This window comes from Protopterus annectens, chromosome 10.part0 (assembly GCF_019279795.1).
Source record: "Protopterus annectens isolate FY-2018-M chromosome 10.part0, PAN1.0, whole genome shotgun sequence".
In the NCBI taxonomy this organism is placed as follows: Eukaryota; Metazoa; Chordata; order Ceratodontiformes; family Protopteridae; genus Protopterus; species Protopterus annectens.
In genome coordinates this window covers 526,493,479-526,515,559 of record NC_056744.1, presented here as the reverse complement: position 1 = coordinate 526,515,559, position 22,081 = coordinate 526,493,479, and positions in this window count along the sequence as shown.

The following is a 22,081-nucleotide window of genomic DNA, read 5'->3' as shown; positions in this document are numbered from 1 at the left end:
CCACTACCCTCCTAGACATAGATAGTCATTACTAAATGCAATCTTGGGTATTGACTAGTACCTCTATGGTATACATTGGATTGAAATGGCTAGGCTTAAAATGACTTCTGGGTCAATAGTCTTGTGAAGATAGGTGCTGACAACCTAGCCAGATAGAATTTTGTAGATAATTCTGTCATTTGTAAATATTAATATAAGCCTCAAGCTTATTCTCTTATATGGAAGAAAATGCTGTTAAATGTGGAACTGCAAAAATGTAACAACAGTGCACTCTGCTGTAGAAAGTCTGATAAGTCAAGCATTGTGTAATTATTTGATGTCAAAAGTCAGAGCCAAGATGTCTAATGAAGAAATTCTTCCTAATGTTTTGAGGCCAGAGTTAATGGCTAGAATTTACATGTATAATTACTTTTATTTATCTGGCTTCCTGACCAGCTGCAAGATCAAAAGGGCTATTAACCTCTGAGTTTCTGTTAGCATGGGAAAACAGAAAACTGTTAAGAATGATGTAATGTAAAGCAGCATTGTGTTATCAATTTAGAGAGAGACAATCAGAGAGAGAGAGCATTTTGCATTTGTCTTGAGAACATCCAACTCACCAGTATCTGCCTGTGTTCTGTATCATAGACTTCAGTGTCTCTCTTAGAAATAGCCAGGAAATTGGAAGATTAGACTAAGTGTTTTTCTGTGTTGATGTCAGAACTATTCTACTGTATTATTTTAAGCATTTTCCTGTGATCTCTGAACTCTTGACTAACATTGTGTAGTAAGAAGTATTGTCTTGTGTTTTTATTATTTATTATTAAATATTTTTAAACCTTTCAACTGTGGCTGTTTTGTGTAGAGATAATTTAAGCTCTAGAGTACATTGCATGTATATAGTGATACTGTCCAAGTCACTCCAAATAAGCCTTACTGTTCAGTCACACTTACCATTTGTATAATAATATTGCACAGTAATAATTGGACACCCTTTAGTAAGGGCCTTTTTAGTAGCTGATAAATATTAGTGGGTGGTGGCAGCTGATACTACCTTTTAGACTGGGCAGAAAGGGGCACAGCTGGAGAATCTGTGCCAGCCTTCCCCAGGAGTGTCTGTGCATTTTTATATAACTCATATCTCAAAGTGTGTGTGTGTCATCTACTTGGAGGTTTTAGCTTGCCTACTAGGCTGAGATCTGGACCCTAGTGCTGTGCCAGTGGTGAGTCTTACTGGGGATCTGGAGAGAAAGGGAGAAAACAGCCCCAGACTGATTGTGATCTCTGTGTGCACTTAAGGGAAATTGTACTTTACTGTGTGTGTATTTCTTATCCTCATCTATGTGGACACCCCACACTGGTGTTAGTGGTGAGGATTGAGGCTCCTTGATTGCTGGGCCAATGCACGGGCATCACATATGAATTGTTTGGCAGTGGTGGGATATTCACACCACATATTAATTGGTTGGCAATTGGCATTTAGTAGTGTGGGTAGTGTGAATTCTTGTAGCTTGTGTACAGTGATCACTGAAGGTGTTTTTGTACCCTACATCAGCCATGCAGTAAATACTCAGAGTTCAGATCACAATTGTTTTATTTCTTTTGTTAGCTTAGTTAGTCAGGGAGAGCAGGCAAGCATGGCAGCAGAGGAGTATGGACTGCTGACAAGGAGTCAGTTGGCTGAGATGTGCCAGGCTAAAGGACTGGTGCAGGGAAACCTGACTAAGGCAGACATGATTTCAGCTTTGGTCACAGTTGCATCAGAAAACAGCAACCAGGATTATGATCAGACTGTGGAGATGTACAACACTCAGGGAATGGGCAGCTCAACCTTTGTCCAGAGGACTTAAAAATCCATCTGGAGCTAAAGAGACCTGAGTTGGAGGTCAGGCGTTTGGAAATGGAAACTGTGGAAAAGAAGCGGCAGAGGCAGCACAAAAAGGAGATGCTGACTCTTCACCAGCATCATGTAGGTAATGGGGAAGGGAGTAAATGGACCCCAGAAGCACAAAAGTTCAGTAAATTTCTTCCACAATTTCCAGAGGGGGATAATTCTGATAGTATCTTTCATATGTCTGAGAAGGTATGTAAACAGTATGATGTTGACCAAAGGCTCTGGGTACGGTTTCTTACCCCCTTACTCCAGGGTAAAGCTGTAACGGTGTTGTATACACTTGCTGATTGTGAATATTTTGATTATACTGCTGTTAAGAACTGCTGTTATAATTTTTTAAGCTAACACCTGAAACTTACAGGAAAAAGTTTCATGAACATAGATGCAAGGCAGATGAAAGTGTGTGTGAATATGTTTCTGAACTGAGCACTTATTTTCATAGGTGGGTGAGTGGATGACAGGTCACCACTTTTGAAGGGCTGGCAGACCTTATGGTGAGGGAACAAGCCCTTAGCACTTTGCCTGTGAACATGAAGATCTGGTTAGCTGATAGACAATGTGCTACTTCAGATGAGTTAGGGAAGAAGGGAGACCTATACCTAGCAAGCAGGGCATCCCTGCACAGGAAATGGACCCCCAGTACTGCTCATGGGTCTAAAGGAACCCATGGTAGGCAGCCCAAACTGCCCCAACATAATCTTCCAGTAGCAGGGGAAGCCATTAGTCCGGGTAGATGTCCAGGACCTAGGGTTAAATGTTTTGAATGCAACAAGTGGGGCCATGTGGCATACAGATGTTCACAGAGGCAAGGTGGGGAACAAAAGGTGAGGGAGCCAGTAAGTGGGGAAGACAAAATTCCAATAGTAGGTTGCTTGAGACAGGCTTCGAGACAAGAATGTGGGCCTGGTAGCCGGGGGGAGACACAGACAGATAACATACTTGCAGCCAGGACTGGTGAGATGGTTAGTTCAGGGAGGTAGCTACACTGTAGCAGTGAGACTGATAGTGAGCCACAGCTGCTTGTGGGTACTGGTGTTCCCTTGGACAGAGTGACTGCAAAGGTAGAGGTAAGTAGCAGTACCCAGGCTAACAGTGAGGCACTACTGACAGAGGATGCCAGATTCCTGTGGGAGGGGAGCTGGGAAGGGTTACAAAGAGAGAGTTGAGACAGGCTCAGCTCTCAGACCCTATGTTGCAATGCCTGAGGCAGGTAGCTAGTGAGGCACCTGATTCTCAAGGGAAGGGGAATCTGTATACTGGGATAAAGGGTTACTGTACAGAGAGTGGACTACTAAGGGAGGGCTAGAAGGTGAGAGAATACAGCAGTTGGTAGTGCCTAGAGCCTACAGTCTGGCACTTCTAGCCATAGTTCATGATATTCCCTTTGCAGGTCATATGAGCATAAAACATACAAAGAGACATATTATGCAGAACTTGTATTGGCGTGGAATTTCCAGAGATGTAACAGGGTACTGCAGGACTTGTGAGCAGTGCCAAAAGTTAGGCAAGGCAGGAGACAAGGTGAGAGCTCCTTTGATGTCTTTGCCTGTGATTGAGGAGCCATTTCAGAGGGTAGCTATGGATATTGTGGGGCCTCCAAGTACCCCAAGTTCCACAGGGAAAATATAAATCCTAGCGGTTGTAGATTATGCTACAAGATACCCTGAAGCACTGGTTTTGTCCTCTATTGAGGCAAAAAAGGTGGCAAATGCTTTGCTAGAGATTTTCAGCATGATAGGTTTCCCAAAAGAAATACTGACTGACAGAGGTGCCAATTTCATCTCAGACCTGCTGGCTTGTCTGTGGAAGTATTGTGGGGTGAAGCACCTGAAGGCCACCCCCTACCATCCCAAGACTAATGGTCTAGTTGAGAGGTTAAATTCTGCAATCAGGTCCATGCTATGGGCATTTGCAGACCTGTTTAAGATGGAGTGGGACAAATATTTGCCCCATCCACTGCTTGCTTATAGAGAAGTTTCCCAGGAATCCACAGGTTGTTCACCCTTTGAGTTGTATGGGCATAGGGTGAGTGGACCTCTAGATTTAATTTGTGATTTGTGGGAAAGTGAGTGTGAATCTCACAAGGATTATGTTGTGGCATATATCTTAAACCTCAGGACAATGCTCAGGGAACTCATGGGCTTGGCCCAGGAAAACCTGGCAGAAGCCCAACAACAGAAAAAGGCATGATATGACAGGAATGCTCAAGCTAAAGAGTATGCTGTAGGGCAGCAGTTAATTGTTCTCATTCTTGTCAGACACAACAAGCTTGGGAGGGACCCTACAAGATGGTAAGAAAGGTAAGTTATGTTAACCACATGGTAGAACTGCTAGGCAGGAGGCAGGGGCACAAATTGCACCATGTTAACGTGATGAAACCTTACCATGATAGGGAGACCCTTGTGCTGAGTATTTGCAGTGGATTGCAGGAGGAGTCTGAGGGAGATATGGTGAATGATCTCCTCAGTGAGGCTTGGGCAGGCACTTCAGTGGAAGGGGTAGCAATGTCCAAGCATCCATCTCCTACCCAGTTTTGAGAAATCTGAGCAGTGTTACAGGAGTTTTGGTACATGTTCACTGGGAAACCAGGGTGCACCCACCTGGTGCAGCACCAGGTGGATGCAAGACCCCAAAGGCCTGTTAGGCAGGTCCCTTATAGGGTGCTGCCTGAGAGAGTCAAACAGACTCTGAGGGAGGAGATACAGGAGATGTTGCTGGAACTAGGAGTAATTCAAGAGTCCAACATCCCTGCCCCCCCCCCCAATGGTGGTGGTGGTGGTGCCAAAGAAGGATGGCAGCACCAGGTTCCATGTGGACTACAGGAAATTAAATAGTCACATAAAGTCAGATGTTTACCCCATGCCTAGGACAGATGAGGCCCTAGAGCAGCTGGGTGGGGCTAGGTATCTTATCACCATTGATCTTAATAAGGGTTACTGGCAGGTGCCCTTGACTCCTAGTGCTAGAGAGAAGTCAGCCTTTGTGACTCCTTTTGCCTTGTATGAGTTTACAAAGATGCCCTTTGGGATGAAGAATGCCTCAGCAACTTTCCAGAGGCTGGTAGATCATATCCTGGCAGAAGCAGGAGAGTTTGCCCTTGCTTACCTAGATGATATTGCCATCTACAGCCATTCCTGGCAAGAGCACCTTCAGCGTGTCAGGGAGGTGCTGGGCAGTCTACAGAGGGCAGGGCTGACCATTAAGTCAAGCAAATGTCAGGTGGGTATGGCAGAGGTTTCTTACCTGGGACAAAGAGTGTGGAGTGGCAAGATCACGCCAGAACCTGGAAAAGTTGAAGCCATTCAGGCATGGCCTGCACCTGTTACCAAAAATCAGATGAGGGCATTCTTAGCGACAGCAGGGTACTACAGAACGTTTGTCCCCAGTTATAGTACCATAGCTGCTCCCCTCACAGACCTAACAAGGAGAAACAGGCCAGATAAGGTAGTGTGGACCCCAGCATGTGAGCAGGCATTCCAAAAGCTTAAAGAATCTTTGTGAGGACCCCCTGTGTTAGCCAGTCTAGATTACAGCAAATAATTTGTTGTGCAGGTGGATGCTTCGAACCATGGGGTGGGGGGTGTACTTAGCCAGATTTATTCAGAGGGAGAAGAGCACCGAGTGGTTTATCTCAGCCATAGGCTCCAACCCAGGGAGTAATGCCATGCAGCTGTAGAAAAGGAATGTCTAGCCAATAGTTTGGGCACAGCAGAAACTTCAGCCTTATCTGTATGGAAGAAAATTCAATGTAGTAACAGTGCACAAAACCCTAAAGTTGCTAAGATGGAGCCTAAGATTGCAAGCATATGATATGTCAGTGTAGCACTGCAGTGGGATTAGCAATGCCAATGCAGGTGGGCTCTCAAGATAGGGAATGGGGTAAGATATACTCAGATAGACCTGACCCTCTCGAGCAACATTTCTTAAGGGTCACTTGAAAAACTAGCTTGAGTTCTCCATGGGGAAGATATGTGAAGATAGGTGAAAGGCTGCCAGCCTAGCCAGATTGAATTTTGTAAATAATTCTGTCATTTGTAAATATTAATATAAGCCTCAGGCTTGTTCTCTTAAATGGAAGAAAATGCTGTTAAATGTGGAACTGCAAAAATGTAACAACAGTGCACTCTGCTGTAGGAAGGCTGATAAGTCAAGTATTGTGTAATTGTTTGATGTCAAAACTTGGAGCTGAGATGTCTAAATGAAGAAATTATTCTTATTGTTTTGAGGCTATAATTAATGGCTCCTTGATTGCTGGGCCAGTGCATGGGCATCACAAGCCTATTAATCTCCTATGATCTAAGAAGTCACACTTCATAAACTGCCAGAGGATCTATAAGGCACACGGTATATTATACAATGTGTTAACAGGTTACACAAACAATGTCTATGACTTACACATCCAGCACGTGTGACTTATACCAGGAGTTTGTGCAGGGTTATTTCCAACTGGCCTATCAGTTTGGTGATGCTGGACATGCCCTGGAACAATGCTTAATGACTCCAATTAGAAACTTACAGGCAATTTTAGACAAGCACTACAATAATGACAGGTCACTGACCCGAGTCAATGTTGAATCTGTGTTTGGCATTTCTGGTGCCTGGATGTCTCTGGAGTATGGCCCTGGAAAATGCAATGAATGTTTTTGCAGTGTGTGGAATGTCACACAACATGTTGATATATAGTTACAACAGGGCAGAAATGTGGGAGGAGTAAGTTGCAGAGTCATCAGAGGAGGAAAAGTTACTTGATGTGGAGAATGTAGACGATTTGTCTGTAGGGGAAGACTGCGCAAGAAATAGGTGGGTAAAGTATACCATGGCACTAGCTAAGAGGTATCATCTGGGTCGCAACTATGGGTCATAATAAGCAGGACATATAACATTAGAAATGATGAATGCAACCCTAAACCCAATTTCATGGAAGTGATAAAACAATAAAAAATAAAACAATACTAGTGAATTAACAAGGAAAGAAGTATAATTCCCCTTTCACTTACCTGTGTTTAAAAGTGATTTGCTCGAGGTAAGCACCCCATACTATTTAAATAAAAGGTCTACTCTTTGCTATGCAGCAATTCACCCATGGCATGATGAGGCCATTAGTAGGCACAGCTGTTTTTATTGTATAATGTCAAAGCTCTTAGGATGGTCCTTATTCTAATGAGCCTCATCTGAATGAATAGTCCTAAATATTTACTTCACTGTGCACTTCACCTATGCAGCTCTAAGAGGATCACTCAACTTCATGATTGTGCCTGTGAGGCACACTGAGCATGCATGACAGGTCAGTGACCCTGGCAGGGATATGGGGAAACATACTATAATTGTATGGCTTAGAGAGGCACTGAAGAGCAAAACTATTTCCAAATGGAGGCACTGTGATATTTGCATACTCTTTCTGTATCAGTGTCCACACCCTATCACATGATGCCACTTAATATATTTTTGCAACATGTCATGGGCCAGCATGAATGGTGGTACAAACAAGTTACCTCATTATGTACAACAGTGTGTGTCAAATGCCAACAATACTGATATAGGTGACTCCAAGAGGGCTACAATATTTTTTTATCCAAAAACATCTTTATTAAATTTTCACACATGACGTAGGCAATCTTAAATTTATACAAATGAAAACAAACAACATGACATCACTTTAGTTGAAAACAGTATACATCACAGACACCATTGAAACAACTATATTTGCAAACAGTATACACCAATTTATAATCTATCAAGTCATTGTCAGTTAAGCATTATATAGCTCATTCAAATCTCCCCTCTTAAACCTCAATTCTGCTCTAAATATTTTGTTCCCACAGTTCCCATTTTTCCTATGTAGTTTGCTCCCTCCCTTTTCTAAAGATCCCAATTCCAGTTGTTTTATCTCAGTTACTGTATTTACTACTTCTAGTAAAGTTGGTGTAGTCATTGATTTCCATTTTCTAGTAATTGCTTTTTTGGCAGCCACCATAAGTAGACTCAGCAAGGCTTTATGATGTCTAGGCAATTCTGATTCTTTATCCTAATTTAAAAAAATCATCTTCCAAGTCAATCCAATCTGCTCACCCAGCATCTCTGACAGAGCGGTCTGCAGGGAATCCCTAAAGTCTGCCAGCTCATTACACTACCAAAAAATATGTCCCCAGCTACCTCTTTTTTGACCATCACACTTCCAACACTTGCTAGCCACTTGAGGAAAAATTATTCGGAGTCTACTTGGGGGTATAAAAATACCCATGTAAACACTTCCAGGTAAAGATACTAAATCTTCTAGACTTTGCTGCATATTTGGGAGATATACATATATTCTCCCATTATCTCTTTGCAAATTGCTTATCCAGTCTCTCTTCCAAATCCTTTCTAAACTCCTCGTATAATTATCATCCAGTATTTTATATGCTTTACTAATTATTCCTTTTTAATGGCAGCTTCTGTTCTAGATTGTAGTAAAAATTCTACCAGTGCTGTTCTTTCATTCAGGGGCCCACTGTTTCTTTCTCTTTGCCTATACTCTGATATCAGTCTTTGATAGGGAAGGTAATCTCTAACCTGCAGTCCAAATAATTTTTTGGTCTCTTTCCATTCTATTATCTTTCCCTTTCTAGTTATTTGCTCCCAATATCTTGGTTCCTTTGCCAAGAAGGCTACCATATTTTGACCTTATAAATGGCTACAGCTTCCACAGGCACTCCCGAGTTTTGCTCTAAAGAAAGTAATATCAAAAGATCTTGTTGTATAGTGACCACTGGGAGTGTATGATTGGAGATTCCTATCAGAGTCCACATTTTCATAACTCACTGTGGTGTGCAGTATCAACCACCATTTAGTTACCTGAGGAAGCACCATTCTGACCTTCTGAGCCAATAGGAAGCAGAGATCAGAGAGAGGATCCCTGAGCTGTATTACAGGTATGTAAGGTTCTTCACATCCCTTTTATATTAATTTTAGATAAATGGGCATATGCTGCACACATAATTGATAGGTAGTATATTTGTTGTTTTACAGTGCAGGAGGAAATATTGCTGAATGTCCTCCAGATGAACACAAGAATGGAACAGCTTTAAAAGGGTAGGGCTGAGTATTATTTAATCTCCTATCGTTGATTATTTAACTACTTCAGAGCAGGTTAATAGTAACCACCAGCATAGTATGATTAATTTGCAGGGACTAGTTCTGCCTCAGTCTTTCATACAGTAAAACAAACACTGTAGGATATATAATTATTTTCTCATCCACATGCAAAATGCACATTTTCATGGTATATGCTCATTAGTAATTTGCAATGTCACAGCTGTCTCTTTCTGTGGGACAGCATACACATTGCTTCATAGTGACTGACATGGGATAGTTACCACATCTCTATGCTGTACATACTGGCCCAGGCTAGGAGTACATGGGCTATAGGCAGTTGTGAAGCAGATGTAGAGGTCCATTGTGTGACACATGGCTACATATTGCACATGCCTAACCCTACCATATGGTCATGATAGTGACACCTTTGTGCTATAACCATGTGGGGTGTACTGGTGCATAGCAAAGTATTTCATGTTGTTTGCCATGCACCTGCTGCTAGCTGATGGCAATAGTTTCTTCACTGCCTGTGGTACAGCACAGTGCCATCACGGTCAGTTTGGGTTTCGTATATTATACCTCTAGCCAACTAGCCAACTTTGCATAGTCTGTCTTTGACTGTGTCCATTTCAAGGAGCCCATAAGGTCACAATCCCGCACACCGCCATGGCCTGTTATTTCAAACTTCCCACTTCTACTGCTGTAGCATCCTTGCCATCTTTCCCAGCCCTGGACAGGGGTTTGGGACAATGGAAACCTGGCCACACATCTTACAATAGGGGCATTTGAGTTTAAGTATATAGGTAGAGCCATTTATTGTAGCTTCCAACTTTTATTGTAGCATTGCAGTGCAGCCATGTCCACATGCTAAGGTATGTGCATGCAACTTGCTCACCACTAGTCTTCATAACATTCCTAGCCACATCTGTGGGAAACACTCTCTTTCTCAACAGATCCTGTTATTTCCAATAGAGGGGTTCCTAATTAGTTCATGCTTGGGCTGTGATATTCCAGATATTAATTGATAGTTACACTCTGACTGTATTGTGCACCTTCAGATCTCAGCAGTAGTCTCTGGGTGATGGCAGAAGGCATATATCTGGATCCCATGGTTAATCAAATTAGATACTCATCCTTTTTTGAAAAATAAATCTTTATATGTATTATTCATGTTAACTCTCCAAAAGTAAATCCAGAAGCCATTTTCAGACTCAAATAATATTAACTCTTGTCATAGTAATGGTTAATTGCTTACTTGGGAATAGCCCTCTGTCAATAATTTATTACCAATATGTTTACTAATTCACCATATTAACATCAGGCTCAAGGCTTGTACTTTTTTTCTGTTTATGATATCCTGTCAGGCACATAAAATGCCTGCACAAGCACTTACATTAAAATACAATTTTTATGAACTGAATAAACTCAAACCTTAATAATATAACCTCAATACGTATTCAATATTCGGGACATTTTCAGCTTTCTCGTTTATTTATCAGCCAGAGCATAGTACATTGTCTGTACCAGCATGCCCAGATTATACTTGAGTTCATGCCATCATGCAGAACTTTCCAGACTGTCTAATAATCTTGTTGATGGAATTACATAAATATTCAGAAGTCTCTTCTCCAATAAATCTAACCTGTCATTTCAGTTATACTCTATATACCCACTGCATTCAATTTTCTTTTTTCAGTAATCTGTTCAGCCTTTTATTCTTCTTTTAGTTGAGTTGTTCTCACTGCTAGGTCATTTTTTCCAATGACTTCATCCAGACTGTCACAAGTCAGCACTTTACCTTTTCAGAACATGTTCAAGATAACAGGGAATGCAAAACAAAACTTCAAACTCCTCCATTTATATCACTATAATGCATCCATAGAATGCAAATTATATTTCAGTGTCATTGCAGAGTAAACATGTTCCACAAATACAAATCTTCCTGACAAAGATAATATTCTACCTAGCTGCAAAAATTTCACATTATCTGCTCCTTTATTTTTCATAATAAGTAAGAGATTCTATCAATGCTGCCTATAATTTTCCATCCTTAACTCCAGAATCTGGTTGAAGCACTCACTTCACCTATACTGTTCCCAGTGCATTTCATAAAGCCAGTCTACTTTGTCATCTTACTTTTTTCACATATTCCATCAAATCCACTTTCTCTTCAGGTTCTCAAAAGACTGTAGAACTTTAAATATTGTTTTTTTATATTGGACCTCCATTCCAGTCACATATTACCCCATTGGTACTATCTGCCTTACTCCTTCACCTGCCTTGTTTCAAATCTCACACATATACTGCTTACCTGGTTCATAGATCGATTGCTTTACACGTGCCATGCAGATACTGTAATTCACCAATAAAAGACACTCAAGTGTTTTATACATCAAATAATCATATCAAATTCAGCAACTCAGTCCACATGGCTTCCAGAATGCTTACAACTTTAACAATGTTCAGTTGTCAGAATTCCTTTTTTTCTGTTGGAATGTGGGACATCTTAATGATCGTATTCCAGTTCATGACCTGCATTAATATACTCAGATTCCATGATGCAATCCACTTCTTTCATCATGCCCCAAGGGATGACAGCTTTAGAATTGACTCACCACAAACTGCACTAAATGAACTATTTAACGTGACTATTAGCAGTTTTGAGTTCTTGACAAACAGAATGACCTAAGGTAGCAATTGACTTCAACAATCACTTTTGCATGCATCCTGGATTGCAGAAATCATAATAATTTCAACCAAATCTTCAACTTTACGTTTTATGGTAGGACTATAAAAAGATTGTCTATGTGCAACTCAAATCTCAAGTTATTTCACAGATTTTGCTCTCACCACATAAGTGACACTAACCACATTAGGACTAAAAATGATCTCCTTATGACTAGGAATCAACGTTTCTATTCTCTTCTGGCCCTGCTTGGTCTCCCTGTAACATTTATCGCTGTCGGTCTTATTCTCATGTTACCTGCAGTTACACTGCAGTGTTTACTCTATAGTACTTGACTAGTTTACCTCATGTCGCTTTAACCGCACTTCTGTCTGCACATAGTACTGCACTCCCTCAGTCCATCAAGAGTATAATACTTAGATTTAAACACTTAACTAACAAGCTCAAAGCATCACTATACCACTCTCATCTTAAATAACTGGCTGTGCTTTACAGCTTCAGCTACTTTATTGTTCACTATGCTAATCTACAATATATTAAATGATGGCTATCTCAGAAGGCCGCTGTTTAGAAACCAGTCCTATAGTCTTAGAAATAATGATGGTATTCAGTTATACATGTCCCCATTCACACTTGGAGAGTGAACTTAAGTGAAAAAGATTTTTTGAAAATAGTTCCAGCTGTTTGGAGCAATCCCAGAGAATACTAGGAATCTAGACCAACTAGCGATATTCAATAAAACTCTCAAGAGGCCATCTATTCAAGGAAAGTAAATGCATTTAAAAATTGCAGGCTTAGTGTGTTTTTCTACTATCTTAGGACAACAAGAATGATGCAAAACACAATTGCTCACACACACTTTTTCTTTCTGTATAGCCATGCAGCATTCATGTGCTGATTTCTAGGCCATTACACTGCGGTAACATTTTGCAGCACTGTGACCTGTGCAATAGGCTTACATATAATTCTGTATTTATAATGAAGCTTACATTAAATATTTAAGCATTAATAATGTCTGTATTTGTGCAAACATTGTTTTTTTGTTTTACTTATTCGGTGTCACACCTTGGCTATCTATTGTACATGCAACTTTTATTGAGTGTCTTACTGGGCTCCCTATTGAAATGTCGGCACTTGAAATACCGAGTGCTAAAAAAGTCCCCCAAAAATAAATAAATAAAACGACCAAAAATATAGGATAAGAGTGAATCTCAAAAACACTATTATCATTAAAACATCTTTGCACCCTCCCAACACTCCCCAAACAAATATATATATACCAACACTGAAATCACCATACCTCAGAGAAAAGGGAATATTCCAGGAAATGGCATCTCAGACCGAGTATATACAAGTCTGAGTTTTCAGCCATTCTGTCTCTGTGTTTTAGGACATTTCAAATGCTTACTGTTGCAGTGACAATATTTTTTTTTCTTACTTACCTTCCTACGTGTATTTCTTACTTACTGTCTTTGTCATTGTGGTATGGGTCTTGGTTGGAAAAGGTCACTGGAGCAGTTAACTTCCCTGTTGAATAAAGTATAAATATGTAAATAAATGAAATAGATAAACATACCCGATGTAATGTTGGACATGAAGTTTCCTTACCCCAAAGCTCTGGAATGAAGAGTACTATAGGATGTGTTGTTGGTCAACTTCATTTTCTATGTGTATGCTGTCTTGGGGAGATTTTATTTAAAGTGGAGAGGTTAACATATCCTTGCAATACTGGTGACATGCAGCTTTACTTTCCATTTGCTCCAGAAGGTGTGGTAAGCATGTTTTCCTCTGTGAATGATTTGGGTACCATTCATCTTTTGTCTTAAAAACAAGTTAAAGGTTGAGACCATGAATGTGCATGCTATTGTGCAACATTCATCAGCTTTGCTGCTTCCAACTTTTGTTTTATGTGGTAGCAATAAACTTGAGTTTCTCAAAATGTGTATGAGCTTGAATTTGTTTTCAGTAATTTGTTGATGTTTAGGAACTAGGTGCTGGTAGTGGTAAAGTCACCTTGTTTTCATCTGAGGAACACATCCAAGATCTTGCACTTTATACATTAGGATGATCTGTGTTGCCATTCATATCTTGATCTCCCCTTCCCTGAACTATTATAATACCCTCTGTCTTATTCTACCTGACACTGAGACAAATTCTCTAAAGCATATGCAAAACTTGGCAGCATAGTTACTTACTAGTGCATTACATTTCCAAGTACAGCATAGTTACTTAATGGTACAATACATTACCAAGTGCATTATAGTTACTGACTGGTGCATTACATTACTAACTACAACATTGTTACTTAATGGTGCATCACATTATCAACAACAGCATAGTCTTTTATCAGTGCATTACATTATTAACTACAGCATAGATACTTACTGATGGATTACATTACCAAATACACCACTGTTACTTACGGGTCCATTACATTACCAACTACAGCATAGTCATTTACTGGTGCATTACATTTCTGGCATTGTTACTTACTGTTGCTATGCGTTTTGTAGCTTCATAGGTTCATAGTTATATACTAGGCTAACAATCACCAGAGCCTTTATAAGCCTAGCCATTAGGAGGGAGTATGTTAGTTAGGAAGTTTCTAGAGATTATGTTTGAGGGGTATGATAGTCTAGAGAATACTGTGCTTCTGTCTATTAGAGGTATGAGGGCCAAACTAGGATGAATTTCTGATTTCCCATCCTTTGGTCAAGGTTATACTTAAACAGGTTTAGGGATGCAGCCTGCTTCACATGAATGGGGAGCCTGTTCCAGAGCATGAGGATCATCTGAGACACATATCTGACTCACCAACATATCTTATTTATGCCACAAGCAAAATTTAAATCCTCATATATAGTGGTTTGAAGGCTGTTCATTTTGCAGATGTGCAAAAGATTCATTAGAGCTGGATCTGAGGATACATAGATCACCTCTCAATAACCTGTAGAAGACAAAATATAAAAGTAGGGCTTTAAGGCGATCCATATATGACAATGTGTTTACACCCTTGATTCTCCTGGTAAGGAATCTTTCTGGGCATTCCAACTGTTGCATGTGTTTCGTCAGATAAATGCCAAAGGAGCCATTATACTCAATGGGGGTCTAATAAGGGCCAAATAAAGTGGACCTATGAATTCCTTAGACTTAGATGCCATGTCCTTACTTATAAGTTGGGCAACATACTACCTTGTCCATGTGTTGATCAAGACCAGATTCCTGTCTAAATATGTTTCCAGATCTCTGTCTACTGGGTCAAAACTTAGGGATGTGTTATCGATGAAGTAATTAGCCTGGGTGGCAGTTTTTCCAAAAGGCATTATAGTGCTTTTCTTGGCATTGAGTTTTAGTCTTTGACTTTGGCACCGGTTATTTGTTTGTGTTAAACCCACTTATAAGGTGATTGTGTCATTGAGGAATCTATGATTGCTCACAATTTGTAGCCATCTGCAAACTTAGTCAGCCAAAGGTCCTTGACATTACACTTTGCCTTCAAGAAGTAGATGGCAAAAAGGAGAGGTCCAAGCATGGAGCCCTGAGGTACCCACTGGTGACCAGTCTCTTGGTGGAGATGGTATCACCAATACTGTCTTTCTATCCAGTGAATTATATAGAGGTTTATGCACAGTTCAGTGAGTCTGTTAACTATACCCAATTGGATTATTGTATCAAATGCCAATTAAGGCCAGTTCTGGAGCTTCAGTCCTGTGGTTAGAATTTCAGAAACATTTAGCATAATACTTCCATGTTACAGAGATGGCAGTTGCTTCCTGTTTGATTTTATATAGTCTTTATAACGCTGATGTGGGCCTGTTTTATAGCACCCCACAGCAGAAAATCTGCCACCAGGTCCTGTAATCATTCAGTGGTTCAGTAGGACCTGTCTTAGTTTCCTCTGGGCTATACCCAACTCATGTCTGGGGCAAGAGAGGAGATCAAGGGTGCTGACACAATGTCATACTATTGCTAGGTAGCATACCCTTACCTACCAACCCATGGCAGCCTTCAAAGCTCAACTATAGCTGCTTTTGGGAGGTGTATTTGTCCTTATGTGTACATGCAACCTCTAGACCAAGCAGCACATTGCTTGAGCTTGTCGGGTTCTTCATGCTACTGTTACATGAAATCAGACTACCTCTTTCTCCCAAGGATGGCATGCTGGTGTCAGCCACTCACTTTCATTATCCCGTACCCTTTCTCAAAAGTACCCTTGCTTCTAACTGGGATCTAGCTGAGGATTTTCTATCTGCATTAAAGGAAGGGATCTCATCTTGGAGAATCTAAACAAGCATACTTTTCCATACTGTCCCAGGTGTGGTGCTGTATGGTGCTTGGGCTGTTGGTAACTTCACAGGTATAGTTGGAATTATTGATAATACCGTTTTTTTTGTATGTTTTATTATTTTGCTGTTGTTCAAGTCCTTTGAGCACTAAGGATTTGGATTGCAATGTCTAGCTCACATTGCTCATTTTATCTGTGTTAATTATGTTATCATTATGCAAGTGCTTAGCTAATTAAGCACTTCAATAACTTTAAAACTGAAGTTGAAGTTGCTTGAGGAATCTGACTGTAATAAGTGCATTAGGTCATCTGCCCCATTGAGACATATTCTGTCACAGATGTGCTGAATCCCATCGATTTGCTTTCAGTTATTCATTCTCAGTTTCCCAGGTTATGTTTGGAATATTTTAATTTTGTCAATAATTTGGCATTGTTCTAATCATCTTCACTGATATTAGAGGTTATAAGAATATTTGAAGTCCTTGTCGGGCCAGTCCTAGGGAAAGAAGGGTTACTTTCACAGATGATAACAAAGACAGTAGTCGACATGGGTTCAGAGCTATAAAGAGTTGTTCATCAAATCTGATCCAATCTTTTTTTCTGTCTGTGTTTCAGGTGCAAGTGACAGTTGAGTGTTCTGAAACGTGGTCCATTGGGACTTCATCGAGGATTTTGTTCCTCGCAGTTGACTGCTATGATATTGGAAGTGTTTGGAATTGGACGAGAACTGTGACAAAAGAGTACTGGGTGCTTGAAAGGTAGGACAGAAATTATTTTAGTGAAAGGAAAATATCATGAATAAAGAAAGTTTACAGTGCAGTACCTCACATGTCAGTCCCGAGTATAGAACTGTTTACTGTGTTTGTATCAGATGTAGAGAAAAAGTAGACAACAGGTACTCATTCCTTCTATATCTGATAATACGGAGATAGGTGAAGCAATGGCTGATTGGGGAACGTGTCAAAAGAAAGATTTGGAAAGATGCCCTAGCAGACAGGAAAGTGTAAACTGAGGTTCAGTGCAGAAGCATGAAAGTACTGCACTTGAGCAAAAACAGCCCTAGGGTGAAGCATCAGGTATGGAGTGGAAATGGCAGAAATAGAGCAGTAAAAGGGCTGGATACTTTTGTTTACACCTGGGCTGGACACCCAAAAGCAGATTGAGTGACACTGACAGCAGAAAAAAAGGAATTCTGGAATTTATTTGTAGGAGGATAGATTCTAGAAGCAAAGTGATGATAATCTCTGCCCACTGGGTCCAGCTCAAGACATACACATACACATACACATGCCTTGATTGCAATGTGTTCAGGTATGTAGGCAATATGCAAGGAAAGGGGTACCAACCTCTAAAAAAGGGGTCCAGATAAAAGTGACAAGAGAGATATGTGGGATGTGTGGGAAAGGATGTAAGCAAAAATTATATGAGTTAGAGCTTGTCTCATTAGAGAGCAGAAAAATCAGGGGATGGGGAGTATGATATGGAACAGATGATCATACTTGGGAGCAGAATCAGGGGATGGGGAGTATGATATGGAGCAGATGATCATAACAGGGAGCAGAATCAGGGGATGGGAGTATCATATGGAGCAGATGATCATACCAGGGAGTAGAATCAGGGGATGGGGAGTATCACATGGAACAGATGATCATACCAGGGAGCAGAATCAGGGGATGGGAGTATCATATGGAGCAGATGATCATACCAGGGAGCAGAATCAGGGGATGGGGAGTATCATATGGAACAGATGATCATACTTGGGAGCAGAATCAGGGGATGGGAGTATCATATGGAGCAGATGATCATACCAGGGAGCAGAATCAGGGAATGGGGAGTATCATATGGAGCAGATGATCATACCAGGGAGCAGAATCAGGGAATGGGGAGTATCATATGGAACGGATGATCATACTTGGGAGCAAAATCAGGGAATGGGGAGTATCATATGAAGAGGATGAGCATACCAGAGAGAGGAATCAGAGGATGGGGAGTATCATATGAAACAGATGATCATACCAGGGAGCAGAATCAGGGGTTGGGGAGTATCATATGAAGAGGATGGGCATACCAGAGAGAGGAATTGGGGGGGGGGTATCATATGATACAGATGATCATACCAGGGAGCAAAATCAGGCATGGGGTGATCATATGGAGCAGTTGATCATACCAAGGAGCTATGGTGGCATCATTTCAAGCATGAAAAGTCAGAGGGAGGGAGATGGGGCACCACCAGCAGATTGTAGGTATTAGTGACTGCCTGCATCTGCAAAAGTACGTATGCACAAAGGGATGAAGACCCATGACATAGTCTAGCAGAATGAATGATAGACAGACAGGAAGGCAATCCACAAAGGTATTGTCAAGGGCAGGAGGCAGATGAAGAAATGATGGGATAAATGTTTGGATGAGGAGGAAGTAGACTGTCCTATGCAGTTAAAGAACAAATTTAATTAAATTAGTGACACCATCATCTATATCAAACAAATGCAATGTCATATAATTCAGTGTCATCTTTGCTGAAAAGGGAAGTAAATACTACTCTGCTGTCCACGAATAAGTCATGTTGACACATTTTCAATAACTGCATATGTATAATTCTTCTACATTCTCATTCTACACACTCTAGGGACCTAAACCTTGTCACCACAATAAACAGGACATGCTGGAGGGATATATTCCTGTCCCAGAGACTTCCCATACTCTGGAACAAACTACCTATCTATGTCAAACAAAGCTCTTCATTGGCACTCTTCAAGAAAAATCTTGATGATTGGATGGGAAATAGGAAATACACCCTGGTGATCACCTCTGTGGCTCTGCTCGACAGTGGCACAGGAAAATAACTTTTTGGGTGGCATAAGCCATGGAACCTTACTGGCTAGGCTTACGTAGGCCCTTGGGCCGATAGCTTAGTACCTACCTATGAACCTATGAACCTATGAGAAACAGTCCCGTATTGGGTATTACTTGATGCTGTCAGCTGCACAAAGGCAGTTTCTGCAAATTCAGTTACATTGAACTAATTTTCCTGAAAGACACTTTCAGCACTATTTATGCTTTTCCCCATTGTTGTGCAAACATGGAATTAGGGAATATGAGATTAAGGGTATATTTGTGTCTCCCATATGTGGGGAACAGATTGCTTCCCTCTCTGCAAAAAAACATATTTGAAGTTTGCTGAAAGTAGTTCTCAGTGATTTTATTTCACACCAATTAACCTTGCTAAAATTTCCTTCATTGCATTAATACAAACTCGCTATTGCTATAAATTCACTTGTTCTCCAAATTTCTCCCAGAGAGACAGATACTTTTCAAAATATAACAGAGATAATGATTTAATCTCAGTATTAACTGCTGGGAGTAAATCTCCATTGGTGTTACTTCTGCCCTTGATTTCCCCCATTTTAATGCTATTTATTCACCTGGGTGTTTTAACAGAATATGTGTTCCTCAGTGTAGCACTCCATCATGTAACACTTTGAATTCTCAGTTCAGTAGTGTATGAGCATTTTCATTGCAAACAGCATGAATCTTAGCATACTTGCATTTGTGTAGGAATTAGTACACATTCCTCAAACCAGTTTTCCTTTAAACATAACATACATGTATACTTTAATCACTTGCGCAGCCAATCTTTATTGGAGTTTAAAACTTTAACTTAATTCTTCTTGATGCAGAATAGCTGGTATGCTTACCATTAGCTGTCTATTTTTAATCATTGTTTTCTTAATTCTTCTGTCAGTTTACATTTTAGGAAGGCAGCACCTTGAGGAGAAAAGATCTGATTATGATTTACAAGACATATCATACCTTTTTGTAATGAATGTACCATAGTTAATATACTGAGTACTGCAGACATATAATATACTTGTGTAATGGATGTATTGTTAATATACTGAGCATCACAGACATATTGTATCCTAAAGAATGCACTCTGGTTTGTATACTAAGTACTGCAGATGTATCGCATCCCTGTGTAATGAATGTACACTTAGTATACTATGTACTGCAGACATATCATAAACATATGTAATGAACATATTGTTAATACATTTGTCCTGTACACATATATCCTTCTGTAATGACTGTGCTATAGCTAGTATACTGAGTACTGTAGACATGTCATATCCTTGTGTAATTAATACATTCTATTGAGTATTCTGAATGCTAAAGATATATAATACCCTTTGGTAATGAACGTTCCTTTAATATACTGAGTACCACAGACATATTTCATCCTCATGTAATGAATGTACTATACTTAATATACTGAGTACTGCAGACATATACCTTTGTCTAATGAATGCACTGTTAGTATACTGAGTACTGCAGACATATCATATCTTTGTGTAATTAATGTACTGTTAGTATACTGAGTGTTGTACACATATTGTATCCTTGTGTAATGAATGCAGTGTTAGTATACTAACCACTGCAGGCATACATGCTTGTAACAAACACACTGTGTTTAGTATACTAGTACTGCAGACATATACCCTTCTGTAATGAATGTACTGTTTACATGCTGAGTGCAGCACACATCTCTTATCCTTGGGTAATGAATGTACTGTTAATATACTGAGTGCTGTATACATATTATATCACTGTGTAATGAATTTGGTACTAGTATACTAAGTACTGCAGACATACATGCTTGTATAATGAATACACTGTGTTTAATATATTAGTACTGCAGACATATACCCTTGTGTAATGACTGTACTGTTAGTTTACTGAGTACTGCAGGCATATGATATCCTTGTGTAATGAATGTACCATTAGTGTACTGAGTACAACAAACATATCATATTCATTGCAAGAACAGATCCTTGTGTAGTGAATATACTGTATTTAGTATACTAGTACTGCAGACATAGATCATTGTGTAATGAATGTACTGTAGTTAGTGTACAGAGTACTGTAGATGTCACATCCTTGCATAATGAATGCACTGTCAGTATACTGAATACTGCAGACACATCGTATCCTTGTACAAGGAATGCACTGTAGTTAGCATGCTCAGTACTGCATACATATCATATCCTTGTGTAATGAATACATTTTAGTTAGTATACTGAATAATGAAGACATATTATACCCTTGTGTAATGAATGTCCTTTTAATATACTAAGTACTGCAGACATATTTCATTCTTGTGTAATGAATGTACAGTAGTCATTATACTGAGCATTCAAGTCATATCCTTGTGTAATGAATATACTTTTAGTGCACTAAATACTAATGACATACCCCGGGATTCATGAAGCTCGGCGCAAGGCCGGCGTTAGGCTTGCATCGGCCGTGTGGTGTGCAAATCACGCAATAATGCCATATGCATATTAAGGAAGGCATGCTGCTGCCACATCCATGTGCATAGGAAACGTGCGTGAGTGCATGAGGCGTGTCGAATCTCCGCACGGAGACGTGGACATGTCGGCTGTTTACGTGCAATCTAAAATGCTGAATATTACAGCCTGCCTCCAATAGTAATCACACCTGTCAGTGTCCGTGGATATTGAAATGTATGCAAAGCATGCAAGACAGTTCTTCTGAACACAAAAATAAGAAGCAAACACAAATGCACGTAGCCGAATATTGAGTCCCCATCCCTCGAACAAATGACATTTAAAACCCCGTGCCCGTATTCTAATTCAGTGTTGATAGTTATACCAAGTGGAAGCGAAATGCATCATGTTAGCGCGCCACCAATAGCTAAGTCTAGCCCAATGGTCAGGGTTACCACCTGTCCCACATTGTGAGGGACAGTACCCATCTGGGCAGTTGTGTCCATACCAAAACTATTATAAATGTAAAAATATCCTGCGACCGTATGACATAATTATGTCCCACATCTCATGTAATAGTCACATACAATAGTTATTTCTGTATGTAACATACCTACATGTTACAAGAAATAGAATAAGCAAGTAAACAAAACAGAAGAAGCATCTAAACTGCTATAACAATAAACTTACATTTAAACATAAAACAAAAGTACTATCCATTGTACTGACCATGAGTATGTGTTGGCCTGTAAAATCTGATGTGTGTCCAGAATATATCCTGTCCTGGCCATATGAGAAGGTGGCAAACCTACAAATGGTCAGAGCATTCGGCCAAAATCTGCCCATTTGCGGTCTAAGCCGTCCTTGTCAGGATGGGT